At 34.9% G+C, this 8812-nt stretch overlaps 1 pseudogene; it reads left to right on the top strand.

Annotated features, from left to right (window-relative positions):
• Positions 4734–7683, top strand: LOC107646868 (annotated as a pseudogene).

The raw sequence follows: 8812 nt of genomic DNA, 5'->3' as shown, positions 1-8812 counted from the left end.
TGGTATAGGCTAGAATTATTGGCGGCCATTCCTGAGATCCGGAACGTCTAAACCTTGTCTGTGGTATTCTGAGTAGGATCTGGGAAGGGATGACTGTGACGAGCTTCAAACTCGTAAGTGTTGGGCGTAGTGACAGACGCAAAAGGATCAATGGATCCTATTCCAACATGATTGAGAACCGACAGTTGATTAGCCATGCGGTGACAGTGCATTTGGACCATTTTCACTGAGAGGATGGGAAGTAGCCATTGACAACAGTGATGCCCAACATACAGCTTGCCATGGAAAGGAGTATGAATGATTGAATGAAGACAGTAGGAAAGCATAGATTCAGAAGAAACAAGCATCTCCAAACGCTTATTTGAAATCCCACCAATGAATTACATAAGTATCTCTATCTTATTTTATATTTTATTTATATTTTAATTATCAAAACCTCATAACCATTTGAATTTGCCTGACTAAGATTTACAAGATGACCGTAGCTTGCTTCAAGCCGACAATTTCCGTGGGATCGACCCTTACTCACGTAAGGTTTATTACTTGGACGACCCATTGCACTTGCTGGTTAGTTGTGTGAAGTTGTGAAGAAGAATTGAGATTATGATAGTGCGTACCAAGTTTTTGGCGCCGTTGAGATCACAATTTCGTGCACCAAGTTTTTGGCGCCGTTGTCGGGATTGTTCGAGTTTGGACAACTGACGGTTCATCTTGTTTTTCAGATTAGGTAATTTTTTTTTAATTTTAAGCTTTTTGTTTTTATTATTTTTATTTTCAAAAAATTTACAAAAAATAAATTATTCTATGTTCTTCAAAATTTTTAAGAATGAATTCTAGAGTTTCATGTGATATGTTGAATCCTGGTTGGCTGTTAAGCCATGTCTAATCTTTTGAACCGAGGTTTCAACTATCCTTAGAAGAGCTTCTTTGTCTTTCTCAGCAATTTAGTTGTTGTATCTAATGTTCTGCTAAAGCTTGGCTAGCCATTGGCCATGTCTAGTGTTTTGGACCGAAGCTTTCACTGAAAGCTTGGCTGGCTAGTAAGCCATGTCTAATTCCTGGACCGGAGCTTTAGACTAACATTGCATGATTCCTGGAATTCCTATTAAAAATTTTGAAATTCTTATTTTTCTTTTTCTAAAATAATTTTTGAAAAAATCCAAAAAAAATTAATAAAATCATAAAACCAAAAATAATTTTATGTTTCTTGTTTGAGTCTAGTGTCAATTTTTAAGTTTTGTGTCAATTGCATGTCTTTATTCTTCTTGCATTTTTCGAAAGTGTGTTCATGTGTTCTTCATAATCTTCAAGTTGTTCTTGATGATTTTCCTTGTTTGATCTTTGTATTTTCTTGTTTTGTGTCTTTTCTTGTTTTTCATATGCATTTTCAATTTGTTAGTGTCTAAACATTGAATATCTCTAAGTTTGGTATCTTTCATGTGTGTCTTTTCTTAAAAATTTTCAAAAATAAGTTTTTGGTGTTCATCTTGACATTCAAAGTGTTCTTGGTGCTCATCTTGACATTCAAAGTGTTCTTGCATGCATTGTGTATTTTGATTCATAATTTTTATGTCTTGTGTCTTTTTTGTGTTTTTCTCTTTCTTCATTAAAAACTCAAAAATCAAAAAAATATCTTTCCCTTATTCTTCTCATAAAATTCGAATATTTGAGTTGACTTATTCAAAAATTTTTAAAATTTAGTTGTTTCCTACGAATCAAGTCAAATCTTCAATTTAAAAATCTTATCTTTTCAAAACTTTTTCAAAAATTAAATCTTTTTCATTTTTCTTTTATGATTTTCAAAAATTTTAAAAATGATTTTCAAAATCTTCTTCTTAATTTCATTTTATTATTTCAAAATCTTTACTAACAATTAATGTGATTGATTCAAAAATTTTAAAGTTTGTTACTTGCCTATTAAGAAAGGTTCCATCTTTAAATTTGAGAATCATATTTTCTAGTTTCTTGTTAGTCAAGTAATCAACTTTAATTTTCAAAATCAAATCTTTTTAATTTCCTTTTCAAATCTTTTTCCAATTTATTTTCAATCATATCTTTCAATCATATCTTTTTCAAAACTTAATTTCAAAATCTTTTCTAACTTCTTATCTTTTCAAAATTGATCTTCAAATCTTTTTCAATTAACTACTTAACTTTTTGTTTGATTTTTAAAATTCCTATCTTTTTCAAAACCATCTAACTACTTTTCTCCCTCTAATTTTTGAAAATCATTAATCTCTTTTTCAAAATTCTTTTTAATTAAATAATTATTTTAAAAATTTTAATTTTAATTTTATTTCTTCTCTTTTTTTTTCGAATTCTAACTACATTTTAAAATAAAAACAAAAACAATTTTTTTATTTTATTTAATTTTTGAATTCTTCTCCCTCTCATCTCTTTCTATTTATTTATTTATCTACTAACACCCCTCTTCCACTCAAAAAATCGAACCCACTCTTCTCCTCTGTGTTCGAATTCTTATCTTCTCCTTGTTCTATTCTTCTCTTCTTCTACTCACATAAAAGAATCTCTATACTGTGACATAGAGGATTCCTCTTCTTTTCTGTTCTCTTCTTTTTCATATGAGCAGGAACAAGGATAAGAATATTCTTGTTGAAGCTGACCCTGAACCTGAAAGGACTCTGAAGAGGAAGCTAAGGGAAGCTAAGGCACAACTCTCTGGAGAGGACCTGACAGAAATTTTCAAAAAAGAAGGAGACATGGCCGAACCTAATAACAATGGTGGAGATGCAAGGAAGATGCTTGGTGACTTTATTGCACCCTCTCCTAACTTCTATGGAAGAAGCATCTCAATTCCTGCAATTGGAGCAAACAACTTTGAGCTTAAGCCTCAATTAGTTTCTCTAATGCAGCAGAATTGCAAGTTTCATGGACTTCCAATGGATGATCCTCATCAGTTTTTAGCTGAATTCTTGCAAATCTGTGACACTGTCAAGACTAATGGAGTTGATCCTGAGGTCTACAGGCTTATGCTTTTCCCTTTTGCTGTAAGAGACAGAACTAGAACATGGTTGGATTCACAACCTAAGAAAAGCTTGAACTCTTGGGATAAGCTGGTCAATGCTTTCCTGGCTAAATTATTTCCACCTCAAAAGATGAGCAAGCTTAGAGTTGAAATCCAAACCTTCAGACAGAAGGAAGGTGAGTCCCTCTATGAAGCTTGGGAAAGATATAAGCAACTGATCAAAAGGTGTCCTACTGACATGCTTCCAGAATGGAGCATCATATGTATATTCTATGATGGTCTATCTGAGTAGTCAAAAATGTCATTGGACCATTCTGTAGGAGGATCTCTTCATCTAAAAACCCCTGCAGAAGCTTAGGAACTCATTGAAATGGTTGCAAATATCCAGTTCATGTACACCTCTGAAAGGAGTCCTGTGAACAATGGGACACCTCAAAAAAAGGGAGTTCTTGAAATTGAAACTCTGAATGCCATATTGGCTCAGAATAAAATACTGACTCAGCAAGTCAATATGATTTCTCAGAGTCTGAATGGATTGAAAGCCGCATCCAACAGTACTAAAGAAGCATCTTCTGAAGAAGAAGCTTATGATCCTGAGAACCCTGCAATGGCAAAGGTGAATTACATGGGAGAACCCTATGGAAACACCTATAATCCTTCATGGAGAAATCATCCAAATTACTCATGGAAGGATCAACAAAAGCCTCAACAAGGCTTCAATAATAATGGTGGAAGAAACAAATTTGGCAATAGCAAGCCTTTTCCATCATCTTCTCAGCAACAGACAGAGAATTCTGAACAGAGCCATTCTGGCTTGGCAACCATAGTCTCTGATCTATCCAAGACCACACTAAGTTTCATGAATGAAACAAGGTCCTCCATTAGAAATTTGGAGGCACAGGTGGGTCAGCTGAGTAAGAAGATTACTGAAACTCCTCCCAGTACTCCCCCAAGCAATACAGAAGAAAATCCCAACACTACAAGAATAACACCCATTCAGCCACACTTTTTTTAAGCTACATTTGAAAAGCGTAGCCTATTCCTAGAATAGGATATGCTTTTTTGCATGGTGCCCTTTTATAAGAGAATAGGAAACACTATTGAGGCATCACTTTAAAAGTGTCTCCTTAGATATTTTAAATATCACTTATAAAGCATAGCCGTATCTAGATAGCTATGGGTATATTTCATACCTCAAAGAGAGCGCTTTTAAAAAGTAACCCATTTGTTATGTTTTGGGTGCGCTTCAAAAGTGTTGCCTAATCTATGTAGGACCAAATCCCTCGACATTTAGTAATGTTTTTATCCTTTTCACAAAGACTATCACTAACATAACGTAACTTCGTGCCTCCACCACAATCACCCTGATCTCACCACCAACACTTTGTGCCTCTCATCATCAATCCCAAATATGTTTTTCCGTCACACCAACCACTCGAGAACCATCGGTGTCGCCACTCTAGAACCGCAGCTCACCGCTCATCTTCCCCACTCACCGCTCCTCTTCCACACTCACCGTTCCTCTTCCTTACTCGACGCTAACTACTTGAGAGCCATAAGTTATCTTCACTGCGTGCTCACATCGATCGTCATCATCGTCCTCTCGTCACTCACCATGTGGTGGAGAAGGTATATATTCAAAGGGTTAGGGTTCCGATTTTAGGGTTTTCAATTTGGGGGTTTGGGTATGTTACGGTGCGGGTGAACTCTCATACCCTCATTTCTCCTTTTGTTCCACTTGATTTCCTTTGGTGCTATTGTTGTTAGGACTGCTTCTAATAAAATGAAGTAGGTTTCTCAAGAACTCAAACGACTCGCTTCAATTTCTTCCAAACAAACAGCACCTTTTTGTTCTTCTTTTGATGCTGCTGCTGCTGCAAGAAGAGGACACTACGATAGGAATAAGTCCGCGGCTTCGAGTGCTCTCAAGGGACTTAAGTTCATCGCTAAGGGTGGCGGCGGTGGTGGCGGTGGCGGTGTCGGTGGTGCAGGGTGGCATGAAGTGGAGAAGCAGTTTGATGCTCTTACTACTTCAACTGATGGATGGCTTCATCATTGTCTCTTTGGAAAATGTATAGGTAATAATTGAAATTGAAGAGTTCATAACAAATCTTCACTATTTTTTTGTTGTTTCTTCCTAAGTGTTTGTGAAATTGTTTGTGTGTGTGTGAGTGAGTGAAATAAGGACTTGTTCTGAGTAGTTTTCTTTTAGGATGTGTTTGGATAACTATGGTTCGAATTTGTTGAGTTGTTTGTATATGGGGATGAGCAAGGAATCTGAGGCATACTGGTGTACTTTTTGATTCGTTGGCTAGGAGGAGGGATATTAATGGGGATTCAATTAACAAGGCTCAATTGAAGGACTTTTGGGACCAGATTTCTGACCAGAGTTTTGATTCCAGGCTCAAAACCGTCTTTGACATGTAACTAATTCATTACCTCTCTACTTAATTTTAGAACTAGAAAAAGAAATTGGTTGGTATTTTCTTTAATTCCCACAATTAAGTATGTTAACCTTCATTTGGAATAATGCAGGGTTGATAAAGATGCAGATGGAAGACTCGCCGAGGAAGAAATTAAATAGGTTTATATGAATTTTCTTTTTAAATTCATCAATAGAAAAATTAGAATGAAGATAGTGAAGTAGTTTTTATCGGCAACGTTTTTTCCTTTCCTAGCTTTGCATTTTGTTCCCATGAGAATAGGAATTTCCTTGATCACAAATGATCAATTCTGTTTTCAGATCATCTGCCTTAGTGCCACAACAAACAAACTCTCAAACATACAGTAGCAGGCTAAAGAATATGCAGCTTTGATCATGGAAGAACTAGACCCTGAAGAGACAGGATTTATCACGGTATTTACATCATCCTATTTCAGATAGTTTTGGTATAAAACTTATCAAAATTAAGTAAAATTAGTCACTATTATAGTTTCACATACAGATAAGTACTTATATTTCAAATCATAACTCATAAGTATGAAGTTGATTTATATTTAAGATGATGAGAGGGACTGATTTCACTTGTATTTAGGAAATTAGATCAAATCCATAAGAAAAATTTGACATAGACCAAAATCATAAATAGCTAACTCTAGAAGTGACTAGAAATTTATTTGAAAAGAAAAACAAAAACTCCATATTACTCATGTTAATCACATTTATTTGGCCAATTGGTGATTATTATTACTGCTTCATCAGCTGGATAGCCTAGAGATGCTCTTATTGCATGGACCAAGTCATTCTACAAGAGGTGATAGCAAGTACCTAAGCCAAATGCTAAGCTTGAAACTAAAGCCTACATATGAAGACAGTGCTGTTAGGAGGTACTATACAAATACCAAATACTTCATACAGGACAACTGGCAAAGAATTTGGGTTATGGCACTGTGGATTTGTGTGATGTTAGGTTTATTTGCCTACAAATTCATACACTATAGAAGGAGAAAAGATGTATATCATGTTATGGGGTATTGTGCATGCATGGCCAAAGGTGCAGCTGAGACACTTAAATTGAACATGGCTATTATCTTGTTACCAGTTTGCCGGAATACTATTACTTGGATGAGGAATAAGACCAAGCTTGGCATTATGGTTCCTTTTGATGACAACCTTAACTTCCACAAGGTAATATTTTTCACTTGCCCCAAATCTTTGTTGGGACTTGTGTGTTTTCACAAGTCAAATTGCCAAAAGAGTATGAAGAATATTTGGAGTGTTTCATGAATTAGAAGTGGCAAATTTGCTTCTCAAGAAAAGATTCCCTTGCTGAATAAATGTGTCACCATTTAAATAAAGTTAGTAGTACAAATAAAGTGAGGGTATATATGTTGTTGTTCTTGCAGGTGATAGCTATGGCAATAGCAATTGGTGTTGGAATACATGCAATTTTTCATCTTTCTTGCGACTTCCCTCGCCTCCTTCGTGCAAGCCCTCAAAAGTACAAGCTGCACCTTGATTCAGGAGAAACAGGGTTAAGCTTCCTAAACCACTCCACAGTCTAATTGGCTTCATTACATTTTGGTACTCACATCATCTCTTTGTTATTGTCTATGCCTCATTGATTGTTCATGGAATCAAACTTTTCTTGACCAAAAAGTGGTACGAGAAAACGGTTAGTAACTTCAATCCCTTTTCCTTTATATAAATTGCACTGACACTTTCCTGAGGTTAAAGTTAAATTATATACAACACGTTATTTTTTTAATGTTTGCATTGACTTTGTTAGTGCTGTGTTTATAAAAGAAATTAATACCATAGCTTACAATCTATAGAAATATTTATTATATAACTTTAAATTGCACTAGAAATTTATTAAAAATTTAAAATATACTATTGCAAATATCAAAATATTAAGTATTGGCACTTGTTTATTACTTGTCAATTAATGATAAAAAGGTCAATGTACTATAGAGAAAGCACTACTTGTAGATGCATTTATGATGCATATCATTTTATTGGCATAATGGTTCATACTAAAATGACTTTGAGGATTATTTTCCTCTAATATGCTGCCTTATTGCTCATGACATGGAATGTGATGAATCAGGAACCCACTATAAGTTCTGACATGGATTGTTCTTTGGTTCCTTTTATTGTGATTTATAGACTTATCATGTATGATCATGCTATCACTTCATATTTTGATGGGTTTGTTATTGTGCAGGGGTCTGATTTAGATAGTTTATTAGAGTAGAATAATGTAACATCTTTAGCCAAAACAATTGCTGGCAAAATACCTCTAAAGCAGAATCAGAGGCATGAAGGTAGTGTAAGGATTATTAGAAGGATACTCTCAAACAAGAAAATGCGCGAAAGTCAGTCAGCCAGGCCTCAATCAGAGTAGGCAGTACCAACATCTAATCTACAAAAAGAAAGACAACCACTTCGCCCTGTACATGTGCAATTGATTTTGAAGTAATTTATTTTTAGAGAAATAGATTTTATTTTTAGAGAAATAATTTATATTATTCCCAAATAAAAGATATAATGGCTGCTAATTTATTATGGCAACCTAAATTTTATTTAAGGATAAATTTTATTATTTCAAGAATATTGGATTGTATTATTATGTATTTATTTTTATTTTATAATATTTTACTAATTTAATTAAAAATATAGAATTATATATATAATTATATTATTAAATATTAGGTTTTAGAAAAAAATTAATATATATATAAAAAATAAAAAAAACAATGAGGGACCTAAGGCTACACTTATATACAGTAGCTATGGTATACAAAAAAAAGAAGGATCTAATGCTACACTTATAAACGGTAGCCATGGTATACAATGTGGGTACGCTTTATAAGTGATGCAGTAGCGCTGAAAAGCGTAGCCTATTCTGGTAAAAATGGATGCTGAAAAGCGTAGCCTTTGGTCCTGAACAGCATCACTTGAAAAGCGCACCCTATTTCCAAATACCAAAAGTGTAGCCCTTGGTGCAGAAAAGCGTAGCCTTTGAGAATAGGCAACGGCTGAATAGAAATCACCCCAAAAAGCGTAGCCGTAGCCTAGAAAGCATAGTCGTAGCATAAGGCATCATTTTTTTTCACTTTTGGCTACACTTTTCAAGTGTACCTGAATGGGTGTTTTTCTTGTAGTGCAAGAGAGAGTGCAAGGCCATAACCATGACCAACATGGCTGAACCTAGAGAGAGTGAGGAGGACGTGAGTCCCAGTGAGAAAAGCCTCATGGGACATCCTCTAGACAGAAAGGAGTTTCCCTTTGAGGAACCAAAGGAATCTGAGGCTCATACAGAGACCATAGAGATTCCATTGAACTTCCTTCTGCCATTCATGAGCTCTGATGAATATTCTTCC

This window comes from Arachis ipaensis, chromosome B06 (assembly GCF_000816755.2).
Source record: "Arachis ipaensis cultivar K30076 chromosome B06, Araip1.1, whole genome shotgun sequence".
In the NCBI taxonomy this organism is placed as follows: Eukaryota; Viridiplantae; Streptophyta; class Magnoliopsida; order Fabales; family Fabaceae; genus Arachis; species Arachis ipaensis.
Note: the sequence above shows the minus strand (reverse complement) of the source record. Positions and strands in the feature narration are given on the sequence as shown.